Here is a 14568-nt window from a genome sequence, read left to right as displayed (position 1 = left end):
AGTTAGGAGCTATATCCAAAATATACCTCCCCCCACCCCGCCAAGTGACCACTTATGAAATAATTATCCATCAATTAATCTAAATCCTTACAGAATCTATAGTCAAGGCATAATGTACATCTTAGGTCTTGAGAATTTGAAATGATTATTTTATAAATCCTTCCATATCAGTCAACATCAAGGTAAGGTTATTGGTGCCTGCTTATTCCTTATTGTATCTCCTTAATGAATTTGAAAGATCTCTTCCCTTAAGCTTTTATGGAGATTGAAGTTCAGTAGAATAACAGGACTACACCTGTATCTGCAGACTTTTAAGACCATCGAATATTTATTCCACCTTGTAGAATGTCTTACAGATAAGTTAAATTATCTTTAAAGCTGATTCTCAATTCTCATTTTGCCAGTATATATATTTTTTCTCATCCCCAGGACTGTATATGTCATGGAATAAAAATATTTCCATGTTATACATTAATATAAAACTTTTTAAGCAATACTTGTGACCCTATGATGAATTATGAAAACACGAATGGCTGTTTTCTCACAGCAGAAGATGAGGCATATTTACTTGGCATATTTGCCAAGTTTTTTCTCACTTTTTAGGCTTCTGAATATGTAAGTTTCCCCCCTTCTCTAACATTTACATTGAAATATGAACATATTTAGAATGAGCCAAAGAAAAATAACATTAAAACAGTGCTAAAGGAAGTTACTCTGGCAGTTTTAGAACTGAAACTTTCACAGTCCATTAGCACAAGGGTGGCAGAGCCCAGGAGTGGGGCTGGACAAAGACTGAGATATAGAAAAGTGACTTTTCCAAATTTCACAATCGCATTATGGAAATCCAAGCACTCTGCACTTAGAAATGTGTCATTAAAAACTCATTGTGCTTGTACATGTGTGTGCATATGATTGATACGCACAAATAAGCATTTACTATATACAAAACATCTTGGAAGAGGTAAATGTCTACTGAAATAATTCAGCTAAGATGAAACAGGAGGAAATGATAATCTGTGTTACGGGGGTTGGGGGTGGGGGAAGTCAGAGGATATGAACAGTAGGGCACCATTCCCAGCAGAACACAACAGCTTGAGAAAGATCCACAGAAAAGGAAAACTCAGTGTGTGTGTATGGGAAGAGCGGCTGTGACACAACATGCATTAGATGTGGCGGGGAGAAGCAACCAGGTACACGGTAGTGTGTGCTAGCTGGAAAGATGGAATTGTAGATGGAGAGTGGAAAGTGAATCATATAACGGAGATTATTGAATGCCTAGTTTAAAAGAGCTAAACCCTTGGGTAGTACACTTACTCAAGATTCCGAATTAACTTTTCCTTCTTAGCCGTTTTTTGGAAGGGTTCAAGCTTCATCTTCTGATGGGATGTGGGATGTTATAAACAGAAGGTAAGCTTTTGAGGGAGGGTTACTATAAGCAAGAAAACTAGCTTGCTAGGGGAATTGCCCCAGTGGCAGTGGTAGAGACTATACACCAGTTTCTCTCTCTGCATAAAATGTATGGGAAACTCCATCTGCAGAAGGCCTGCAAGAGGCCAGTGGTGCTGGGAAGTCTGTACTGGGGCAGTCCCGACTCCTGTCTGGGGCACTTAGGCTTTAGTGTCAGTCCTCGAGTTGCCACATGGACCTGAATCAATGTCATTACAGTATTTCCTTTGGCTGGTAGTGGAATTGGAAAAACTATGTGAGGTGGAGGTGGTGAAGGATATGCGTGTATGGATTTTCAGCCTGGTGGGCTAAATGTTGGCATCATAGTCCACCTCACAAGAACAGTTTGAATACCTCCCATTCTGAGGAGAGAGGCAGAGGTGATATTCCCTTACTCAGGAGAGTTACTATTTTGAGACTAATGGGACAGTGTGAATCTTATTAACAGAGGACACAAACAACTTCAATCTGGGCTCATAAATTCCTGAAGTACTGGGGGATCCAACACTCCTTCACTCTGACATCTCATCTTTGTACCTCAGATATAGTTTTATATATATTTAAGTTCTTGATTGACTCTGGTCTCTGGAGTCTTTTGTTGACTTCTTTATTGAGCCTTTATTCTCCTTGATGTGATTCTTTAGCCAGAAAAGCCATGTTTTTATCCTGATTCAATCTTGTAAGGGCACCCATTTCTTTCAATCCTGATTCAATATTATAGCTTGGAAACTTTTGATCAGATTATCTCCACAGCCCAATTATGGGTGTGACCTTTTGATTAGATGGAGATATGACTCCGCCCATTCAGGGAGTGTTTTGATTAGTATACTGGAGTCCTTAAAAAGAGGAGGCATTTTGGAGAGAGAGCCAAAAATGATAGAAGCTTCAGAGCAGAGCTGACACAGATTCCAACACTTTGAAAACAAACACAGTTGTTTGGATATGCTTGGACCCCAGCAGATATCGCCAAGAGATGTTAACCCAGAGCCTGGAGGGAGCCAAGGGGAAGCTGTGTTAGAGTTCTCTAGCGAAACAGAACTAACAGGAGAGATCTGTAAATATGATATTTATAAAGGTGTCTCACGCAACCATGGGAGTGGAAGAGTCCAAAATCTGTAGGGTAGGTTGTGAAGCTGGCATCTCTGATGAAGAAGCAGTGAAAGAGTCTCTCTCCTTCCTTAAAAGCCTTCAACTGTTTGAATTATCTCATTATGGGAGACACACTTTAGTTGATTGCAGAAGTACTCAGCCACAGGTGCAGTCAACTGACTGATGACTTAATCCACCAGCCTTCCCATTTATCAACCAGGCATGAAATATCCTTGCAGCAATGGTCAGGCCAGTGCTTGCCTGACCAGACAACTGGGCATAATCATTTGGCCAAGTTGACACCAGAACCTAACCATCACAGAAGCCAAGAAATGAAAGCAAGCCCTGGAAAAGCAAAGTGAGGAAGCCCCATAGAAACAGAGGCAAGACAGCACAGGAATAAGGGGCTGGCAGATGCCAGCCACATGACTACCCAGCTGATAGAGCTGTCCCCGACCCATCGGCCTTCCTTCAATTAAGGCATCGTTCCTTGGATGCCTTAGTTTGGGCATTTTTAAAGACTTAGAAGTACAAACTTGTAACTTATTAAATTCCTCTTATAAAAGTCATTCCAATTCTGGTATATTGTGTTCCGGCAGCTTACAAACTAATACAATGCTGCATCTTTTTGAGAAGTAAACAGAGTTCATGCCTTCTTAGTCTTTGCTGTGCGCTGTTGTGATAATATTATCATGGTCATCAAAATAATACAATCTCAGAGAACAGACACATTCACTTTACCATTACATATTTCCAAGAACACTGTCACATGCATCCTTGTTTCATGCTCATGGTGAAGAAGTAAGCAGAGAAGCGTCATCTAATACTATCTAGGGAAATGGAATCTGAGTGCTTGTTGATTAAAGGAAGCCAGTGGTGTGTGTGTGTACAATCTGTAATAACCACTCTGTAAGTTCAATTCTGTTTTAAATATGCTCTCACAACCTATCATCATTAAAACAAAATATCAAGTTGTCCCCATGAAAAACCAAGGTCTTACTCAGAGTTCCTATGAATCCAACTAGCTCTCCTTATTCCTAATTCTTGTATGTGCTTGTCTTGCTTTTTAGTCTAGGTATAGGGAACTTTACTTATTAATTGATTTAACAGATACTTTTTGAGCTTCTACTCTGCCTTAGGCACAGTTCTAGGCATTAAGGATACAGCAATGACTAAGAAAGGTAAATCTTTGTTTTCATGTATTTCAGTTTCCTGGCTTCTAAAGCAAATATCATACAATGGGTTGGCTTAATAACAAGAATTTACTGACTCACAGTTTCATAGGCCGTAAGGCTACCTTCCTCCCAGGGTTGATACTTCTGTCTAGCCAGCAATCTTTGGGGTTCCTTTGGCTTGCTGTCCCATGGTAATGTACATGGTGGAATCCTTTCCTTCCTTTTCTGGATTCTCTTAATTCCCAGTGGGTTCTTTCTCTGATCTCCAGTTTCCTTGCTTATAAGGATTCCATCCATAGAGGACTAAGGCCACCCTCATTCAGTTTGGGCACACCTTAAGTAATAACATCTTCAAAGGTCCTTCTTACAAATGTGTTTATACCACAGGACCAGGGGTTGGGACCTGAACTTGCCTTTTGTAAGGGACATGATTCAACCACTGGCACCACACAAATTAGAGTTTGCATTCTATTTGAACAAAACAGAATAGTAAACAAGTAAAAATCACCAAACATGATGATTTAAGATAGCAATGAATGCCATAAGGAAAATAAATCAGGGCTATGTTGTATAGAGTAGTGGGACTAGGGTGGGGTGGTCATGGCATTTTTTAGCCTTTATAGTCAAAGACATTGAACTTAAGCCAGAATTAGAAGTAACCAGTTATAGCTGTTACAAAGGCTCATGTACTGAGAGCAAAGTTCCTAAGACATGAATAGGTTTGGCATATTTGAAAAACAGATTGGTCAGAGATGTTTAGAGAATGAGTATTTGCAGACAAAGATATATTAGTGATGATAGCTCTGAAAACATCCACATAGCTTTAGGGGAGCAGTAAATTTAAGTTAATCTGAGTAAAATGTTCTGTGCCAATAGTATGCCCACAGGGAAATCTTTAGGAGTGTGGAAGCTGTATCCATGGAATAATGGGTCAACAAGCATGTCAACTGATTTTTACTGTATGGTTTATTTGGTTACATTTCTAGCCAGTGTCTATGTAGTGTGTTGTTAGAATTTGCTACTAATGTGGAATGGTTACCTGGTCAACACTGTCTGTACTCATCAATCACTTACTGATATCCTCCTCTATGCCAGATGGACTATTAGTTGCTGGGTGTACAAAGATGAATAAGCCCCTGCTGTCATAGAAATGAATACAAAAATAGAAGGGACATAGGATTCTAAATGTATTTCTCAATTTGAAGATGCAAAAAGTGGTAAAAGGAACTTCAGACAAGAGTGGCATTGGTATATATATATATATATATATATATATATATATATATATATATATACCAATATATATATATTGCCAGAGCTTATGTGGAGGAGGTTAAAATAAAATTTTGAAGGTCTAAAAAGCCTTTGTGACATCTACTTGTAAGACTGAATCTCTTCCCTAGTAGAAAAGTTCATAAATTTAATGAAAATCATTTGCTAATGTAATTTGCATTTACCAGGACCCCAAACCTAAGCTAAACTCCTGCCAAGAAGTGAAATAAGGCCCTCTACCTGGCCCCCCAGACCAGATAAAATCATGGGTATCCCCAGGGTCTCGAAGTTAGGCTAGAAGACAGCCTCTTCCAATCTGACAATGAAGTGAAGCTTATTTCCTGAATTCACGTGAACTAATCTTAGTGTAAAATAGGTCATTTACTCACAAGAGCCAAAAAGATCCAAGCAGGGAAAAAAGTCTGGGTTCATTTGTGATGTGGAGGTTAGAAGGACTACATACATAATGTATATTCCATATGCAGCTCAGTCCCCCAAAACCTATCTGAAGTGCCAAACATCTGGAGGCTCAGTGTCCGTGGTGTCTGTCTCGCCTCCTGACTAAATCATCACATCCTACCTTTCTTTGCTGCCCTATGCCAACTGTGTTGACTTATTCTTTATAGGGTCTCAACAATCATATATGAGAGATTCCTATTCCAATTCCTGCTTTGGTCAACCTTCTAACTTAGTATAGTTTTCAATCCATCTTTACCCAGATTTCAATTATACTTTACAGCTAGGACCTCCTCTGCATATGCCTTGACTCCTAGTTCTATGTTTCCTGAAACAAATCACTGATTTTACCTCCTCTTATAAGGTAATGAACAACAAAAATAGCCTTTAAGTCACTTAATAATCCATAAAAATAAATTGGAAAATTAAGCAAAAGGGATAGATGAAAAATGCAAGCATCAGTAATTTCCTGTAACTAGAGTATCTTTGTACCTGTTAAAATTTAATTCTTACTAAATAAAATGGAACCCTCTCTTTAAACTAGATATCCCAGTTTCTTTTAGGAGAGTTTCTTCCATGCTAATTGGAAGATTCAAAATACATTTAGTTAGAGAGCTGGGGTTGGTGTTGGCGTCAATGACTAGGACCTGGGTTTTGTATTCCATCGAGTCTCTACATCTTTCCAAAATTCCACCAGTTATAATTTAAGAAGAATGACATCACTGGAGTGATTACGAAGTGAGCTCTTGGACCAAACAGTTATCTTAGACCCACCAATCCCTAACTATGTGATCTTGTGTAACTTTTTAATTTTATGAACCTATGGTTTTTCATCTGAAAGCTGGAGATAAAATATCCACACACTGAAGCTCTCAGGATTCTATGAAATAATGCATAACCAAAGTTTAGTACAGAAACTGACTTGGAAGCATTCAATAAAATGAATTATCATTTTCACCATCAATCAATCTATACTTTCTGTGCTCTTCCTCACTTAAAACTTCTGGTATTCTGGTCCCTATGGGTACTTAATATTGATATTTGGCATTTGGTTAGAGTAAATTGTTAGCTGTTCTAGCCATGGCACCTATTTTATGCCTCAGCTTGAAATGAGCTGTGAGGAAAGACAGAGGAGGTCGTGTTATCGATTTATAAATAACCATTCTTAATGCACAATCAACTGCTAGATTACAATTGAGCTATTGGACATGCTATTGTAGTGGCCTTTGGAATATATTATATATTACTATTTCTCTTAAAATGGTGGTTAAAATTCAGTTGGCAGGTAATGTAATATTGACATAATGAGCAAAATAATGATTGATACTGAAGTTTGTAAAAGTCAAAAGGTGTAATGTGCTTGAAAGTCACAGAACTTTAAAAGTGCAGGAGATAAGGAATACTGATGAACAAAATGTGACAACTTAAGACTTGCTATGCATGTAGAAATGAACCAAGAAATCTATTAAACTAGTTTTCTTAGAGATTACAGCCTATAGAAATTTAAATGTGGTTAATGAAACTACCTGGCTTATTTAAATATCTATCAAAGCTTCTATTGAAAAAAAAGTTGATTTATGTATTTTGACTTACTCAAAATCATTGTCCTTTTACCATCATCTCCAGAAAAATGGTTCTACTTTAAAATATATTAAAGTGGATACTTCTGAAATTAGGCTCTTTTTGAATTAAACAAAAGGGACTATGTTGCTACAGGGACTGCTTGCAATGTCACTTTATTTTAAGGCACATAAGGCAATCAATATATAAAGGTTGCATTTTATGGCCAGAACTAACTTAAATGTTTATTCAATCAATAAGAGATGTCAATTAGAGAAGCATTACCCTTGCAGTGGGGAAATTTTAGAGCTCCTATACCAGGACGTTAGTGCTATGTTATCATATATGTTGCAGTTGTTGCTTCCATAAATGACCCTTTCTCTTTAATGAGAGTGTACAGTGTCAGATTCAGAGGAGATTAAAATCCAAACAGCAACTAATTCATCACCAGATTTATAACCAAATAACCAAAAGATTGGAACTAATCAAGCCTGTTTGTCACAATGACTAATAATACAGCATCTTTAGCTTCTGTTTTGACATTGGCATTGAAATCAAATTGTTCTTGTGCGCCTGCTGGGTTGCATGGCTCTAAAGGGAAGGTGTTCTGGAAAAAGCCAAGAAAAAGGGGCATTTGATTCTTTGGAAGTAGACAGCATCACACGGAAAAAGTGCCAACAAACCCTAAATAATTTTGTGTTGATTATACTAAATTAGAACAGCGATGGTTATAATCATTTGATCCCCGAGGCATTAATGAAAATTCAGCATTATTTTGTGTAGCGTATGTATCATTATCCTTGAACTTAGGAATGATTATTAGTAAGTCTGATTAAATGTGGAAGCAGTGGCACAAGCTATCTTTAACCTACTAATGACAGGGCCATATTGTAATTTTATGATGAACATAGTTTAGCATTTTTAGTACTTAGTAGGGAAAATAAGAAGCCTGCATTCATTTTCTTGATTAGACTGCAAAGTAGTACAGTGAAGCTGATAAGGAATGGTACTTAATGAAAAAGAGTGTTCCTTCTGATTGATAAGAGAACTAAAGTTCAATGCAGTCAGGGATTTGCCCAAAGTTGTCAAGATTGTCACCAGTACCAACATTGGAATCCCAATGTCTTTGGTTCCAAGTCTAATTTTCGGGCCTCAGAAGAAAATTGAATTTTTTTGTGACTACAGACAAATTATTTGTTGTCGTTATCTTGAATTCTCTTCTGAAAAAAAAGATGTCTGTTCTGTATTCATAAATAATATTAAAGATTCCTACTGATCATATAGGTCACAGTTCTGATTTAATTCTTCAGTGCAAGGCAAGACTGTTTCTAAAATGCCCAGGCAGCTTAGGACAAGTTCTTATCCCAGCATGGCATCTGGTACTCAGTAGTAGTGCGATAACTATTAGTACTACTTTTTTCTAATTCCTACTCTTATACTGTGACTCTCTGGTATAAATAAGGAACTTTAAGATCCTTCATTGGTCAAAAAGCTATGTTGATGGCTTACATGACCTTATTACAAAAACTCTGTTCACCCCGTAGCAAAGCATAAAATACAGTGAAAGACAGCCAAAGCCTGTTTTAAAGTACATGGTTAGAGGTAGATTGAGTTAAAATTTTGTTTCCATTAAAGGCCCTCTATAAACCTAGAATGTAGTCTTAGTATTTCTGCTTGAAACACAGTTTTGCAAGTGACTGGCATCCTATTCCACAAACACTAGCATCACAAGGGCATTCTATTGAGTAGCTTGAATTTCACAAAATCAGAACCAAAGATTCAAGGTTATGGGAGTCCTATAGGTACTGCTTGACATGTAGCAGCTCAGGTTCTTTGGAGAAATGAATCATAATACAATGATATACGTGACCTATGGTATTTGAATAATGAGCCATGGAAGTGCCTAGGATAGAGAAAAAGGTCTCCTGGAAGTGGATGGAAGTCTAGGAAAACTTGCGATGAAAGGGACATTTGAACATCAAACTAAAGGAAAAAAAAAACAGACATTTTGGAATTATCCTTTCTGTCCTCTTCCCCTGTAAATATATAAGCAATTATCAGTTGATCACCAGTTTCACCTCGAATCATTTTTCCACTCTACGTATGTTCTCTTCACCTAGCATCATCCTAGGTGGAGCTCTCATCTTTTCCATTAGAAATAGGCTGGCTTATTTCATATTTCCATTTCCAGGCATGTCACCAATAAAACCATCACCTAGACTATTCTAAATTTTAAGTCTGACCATATCTCTGCCTTGTTTGAAACCCTTTAAGGGTTCCTTGCTGCCTCCAGGATGAAGTCTAAGTTATGGCTCTCTGTGATCTGGCCTTTCATTAGCACTGCAGCCTCCTCTCATAGTAAGCCACTCCTTGCTGGTTCTTCATGTTGCAGAATTAGTTGTGAGTTTAGGATATTGTGCTCTATTGCCTTCCCGCTGTTCCCTCATATTATAAGGCTTTCACATATCCTTCTCTAACAGGATAAGTTATATGCATAGTTTAATGTCCATAGTCCAATATGTTTTTGTTCTTCTCCCATCCCCCAAATTTCACTGAATCAGGGATATTTCTCCTCTGTTTTCAGGGCACCTGTGCCTACCTTACCTTATTCATCTTTATATTGTCCCTTAATCACAGTGTTTTGTGCATAATAGCTGTTCAATAAATATGAGTTGATCTAATAATAAGAATATCATGGATGAACATGTAGGAATTTTCTAGGTCAACAAGTGTGGAAATAATGTTTCCAAGCACAAGACAAGAACGTAAACAAACAAATGGCGTATTGTGCTGTGTAACAAAGTACCACAAAATTAATGGCTTGAAACAATACCCATTTATTATTTTACCTTTCTATAAGTCAAAAGTCTAGGTGGACTTGGCTTGGTTCTTTGCTCTGGGTCTCACCTTGACTTGAAGTTACAATTAAGGTATTAGTTGGGCTGAATTCTCATCTGGAGGCTTGATTAGGAAAGGATCTACTTCCGACTTTCCTAAGATTTCGGGCAGAATTCATTCCTTACAGTTGTAGAAATGATATTAGCTTGTTTCTTCAAAGCAACGGAGAGAGAGAGTCCATATGCTCCAAGTATCTGATTTCAGGGAAGGCTTAGGCCCTCTTTAAAGGGTTCACTTGATTAAAGGGCCCATCAGTATTATCTCCATTTTGATTAACTCAAAGTCAACTGATTAGAGACTTTAATCACATCTGCAAAATCCTTTTACCTTTGCCATATAATGTAACATAGTTATGGGAGTGATATCCCATTACCTTTTCCATTATATTGGTTAGAAGCAAGTCCAGGTAATGCCTGCACTCAAGGGGAGGGAATTACACAAAGGCACATACAACTAGGGGGTGAGAATCTTAGATGCTATCTTAGGATTCTGCTGATCACACATATGTTTTAGAAAAACTAGAAAAAATAGAATTATATGTTAGAGTGGAGGACTATTATGCCAGGAAGTGCCTGTTACGGCCTTCTGTCACATTTATATATTGTCATTTAAGAAGTCATAAGAGGTTAAGAAGTGTAAGTTTAGAGCTGGGAAGAATGAAAGAGTACTTCATCCTTAGTACAGGGAAAGATGAAAGACTAGGAAAACTGGAGGTGGAAAAGCTGTTGAAATAGAGACTAAGTAGGAAGTACTTATAGTGGAAGATGGAAAGGTAGGAAAGACTAAGAATTGACAGGACTTGGGAGCTGATATGTTGAGCAGAGGGTGAGGGAGGAGTCAAAGCCAGTGTTTCTAGCTGGGCCCAAACATGAGGTTGGTTTCGAGTGCTTCTGAATAACCATGAGGTGGTGACTCTGGCATACACAGTGAATCTCAATGCTTTGCTCCAGTTCTCACTATTGATTTCTCTCTCACTTACCTTGCCTGTTCCAGGAAAGATCTAAAATGGCTTACCATAGTGCTCTACTATATACATAAGCAGTTTTTAAAGACTTGGCCTAATGCCTTTGCGAGCAAATGTCTTATTTTTAAATAGCTGGTGAATCAGGCCAAATTATGTTTTCTAATGTTGGCTGAATCTTTGAGGGTGATAGAAATTTTAAAAAGTAATGTTGAAGCTATAGGTTTGAATTCTGATTCAGATCTATTATGTGATAACTAAGCCATTTGAGCATATAACAAGATAAGGAAGTGGATACACTATCTTGGAATTCACCCCATAGCAGGCAAAATTATGTTTGTTTTGCTCCTCTTCCTTTAAGTAAACTCTGGATATTCTTTTATGATCTAGGAGTTAATATTTTTGTCATCTTTTCCTGTCTCTGTTGTTAGGTGGGAGAAATTTTATCAGGCCAGTTGATCATCTCTTCTCTTCTTAAATGATTACATTGATTTTAAATTCATAGATTTCCTATTCAACTATTTTGTCAACAAAACATTTAAGTCTTATGTCCAACTGGAAACTCCTTTGGTTAATTTAAGCCTTCAGTTTAAGGATTTGAATTTTTGCCTGAGGTACTCTTTCATTGGCTCCATTAAAATGTAACATATCATGTAATGCAGTAATATTCACATGGGTTGATTTCTCTCCTTTGAGTGTTTAATATTAAAAAGTATCTCAGATTTATAAGATTCATCCAAATGGAATTGAGTAACTTTTGAATTGGAAATCCAGGCTCCCTCTCTGTGAGAAATCTTGGTTTGTGTTTACGGACATCCAGTCTCTATTTAATCCAAAGATATGCTCCACACTTTATCAGGCAGCCTTGTTCATTGTTAGTCAGTGATGTTCTCCAATGTTAAGCTGAAATCTACCTCTATAAAAGCTACTCCCTTTTGCCTATATTTCCTTGACTGTATTACTGGGTTCCAGTCAATCTTCACCTTTTAATTTTTAGATTTTTTTTTGTATTTTTAATAAAAATATCACACATGCATATACAATTTTAAATATCCCCACAAACCTTATAATGAAAACAATAAAACAGGAAAAGGATTATCTAACCCCTCCACACCTCAAATTCATAGTTATCAATTTCAATTATTTTCACTGTTTTTTCTGGCTTTTCTCTAATATTTATAAAGGATGTGGTTATAGTTCTATTTTTTTGTTTTGCTTTCTTTAGACTCTATTTTTAATGTTCATCTTAGTCATTATTTTTTTATTCTCTACATTTCTTCCATTTAAATGAATTGAATAAATTTCTGCTAACATACACATATATTATTTTCTAAGGGCTTTGTTTTTTTTTTTTTTAGTGGATGCATATTTTTATCCCTGTTAAAATATTAATAATAGGTCTTTTAAAATTATTTTTTCTGCTTTCTGCATTTTGTCTAGATTTTTATGCCTTTATTTTTATTTTTAAAATTTTGATCTCTGGCTTTCATGTTTTTGTTAGAGGCTATGTTATAATGTCTGGTGATTCTTGACTGTTTACAGCCATATATTTATGGACAATTTTTGTTAGTCAGTGAATTAGTTAATTCACACACCAGCATTAATGGTGTGTGTCTAGCCATTTTAACAGGGTACTCTCCCTCCAAAATGTAATTACCTATAGACTGGAAATCAGTTTTTGCAGTTACGAAGGGACTCATTAGCCAGGTATGGAAATCACCAGTGAAGAACTTCATCCTTCTTCATCATGAAGATGAAGAGACCAATGTCTCCCATTTGTCCCCTGAACCAACAACAGTCACCAACTTAGCTGCTAAAGCAGCTACCATATCGGATCCTATTTTTCCCATCTCTGCCTCCCCTCAAATGACATTCACTCTTGAAACTGATCTGTTCCATTGGAAGAATATCTACCTAGGCTTAGGACAATGCTCATATCCATTTTACCCATTTGTTCTATGCCCCTGCTCACTTCCGTGCCTAAATCTTGAGCTTTCCATTTTCCTGAGGATGGCAGGGTGGGATTTCCTGATAATGATTTTGGTCTGGGCTCAGACTGGATTTCTGAATTTGGGAGCCTCGGCTTGATGGGGAAGAAAAGCTAGAAAACAAAGTAGTGGTTGGTATGATGCAGTGAATAATGCAATACTTAGCTTGTGTAAAAAAACTAGATGTCTGATTAACTGTTCCACCAGGCTGTCAATCTTAAGAGCCTAGTCCAAGAGGGAGAATACATAAGTAAGACTGTAGGGCAAGATTTCAGAGAGGAGACTTGAGGATTGGGGTAGGGAAAATTGTCACTGGAGGAAATTCCCAAGCTAGAGAAACTACAAAGAGAGTAGAGTTCCCTGAGCCTCTGTGGAGTGTTCTCAGCAGAGACCTAAATGTTGAGAATGCTAAATCAGTTTGGATAATGCTGCTTTGCTGCACAGTCTAAATCAGACAACAATTGAGATCTGTTATTACTGACAAATTGTAGAAGGTTCTAGACCTGGCAAAACAACTAGCTCTGAGCTAAGTTAAAAGACATAGTGTGACCAACTGGGACAGGAACATAGCACACTTGCTAATTAGTCTAGAGGAAGCCAATTGTCTACATTTTTATGGACTGTTAATTGCTAAAGTAGCAGCTTGCTCTAAAGACAAAAATAACAGTGTGGTAGTTTCTTGAATATAGTATAAAATGGCAACTGGTATATAAACTACAGCAACTTTTTAAATATTTTAAAGCTCTTAAATTCTATACTCTGCTATTAATAAAGATACATTTTTGATGCCAATAATTTTTTTCTTAGGCTGTTAGATGAGAAAAGTAAGGATATATTGGACTCTGTTGGGCATTTATGCTAAGAATTTTGTTTTAAAGAGACTAACTCTCCATTTGAATAACACTTCTCAGGCCATTTTTTAACAAAGCTAAATAAGTAAGTTTAAAATGTACTTTTTTATAGATCCTGTGAGATTTTTCTTGAAGACACTCTCTTTCAATCCAGTTATATTTGTGAAAAGACATTGTCTTTAAGAAATTTACTTTTAATTTTTGAAACATGGTGAGATTCAATAAATATTTGTAGAAAGAATGAATGAGTAAATGAAGAGATGCATAAAACTTTTTATAAGATTTTACATAATAAGGGACAATATAGAATGAGTCTAATAGTTAGTTGAAAGACTTCATTATTATTGTTTTATGGACGAAGAAACTGAGGTAGAAAGGTGAAGTGACTTTTCTGGAGCCTCACGTCTAGTTAGTGACAGAACCAGGTTAGAACTCATTTCTTATGTCAATCAGTCCATCACTCTTCATTCTAAGTTAATTTTCATTCAACTTAAAGAAAGAATGAATCACTTCTAAAGGGCTGATTCTGACCTGATTCACATTAAATCAGCAAAGACTGGCTTTGTTAAAGGCTCAAATGCACAATGACAATAGTAAAGCATCTTTAAAATCAGAACCAAGCCAACATTATCAGTATTTGGTTTTATTAAAGAGTAAAGCTGTTAAAAAGGCAAAGAGCAAAGAAGAATCTGGAAACTCTGTGTCCTAGAGTTAATTTTAAAAGTGTGACTATGAGACACAAAATACAAGAGGCAAGTTAGTCCTGAGGAGTTAAGACTGCATAAAAGTGAAAAGCAGATTTCCTTCGCCATCAAATCAATAGAAGTTCATGTATCTGAAGATGTATTTATCTCTTGGAAATGGACACTCTC

Source organism: Tamandua tetradactyla, chromosome 12 (genome assembly GCF_023851605.1).
Source record: "Tamandua tetradactyla isolate mTamTet1 chromosome 12, mTamTet1.pri, whole genome shotgun sequence".
In the NCBI taxonomy this organism is placed as follows: Eukaryota; Metazoa; Chordata; class Mammalia; order Pilosa; family Myrmecophagidae; genus Tamandua; species Tamandua tetradactyla.
Note: the sequence above shows the minus strand (reverse complement) of the source record.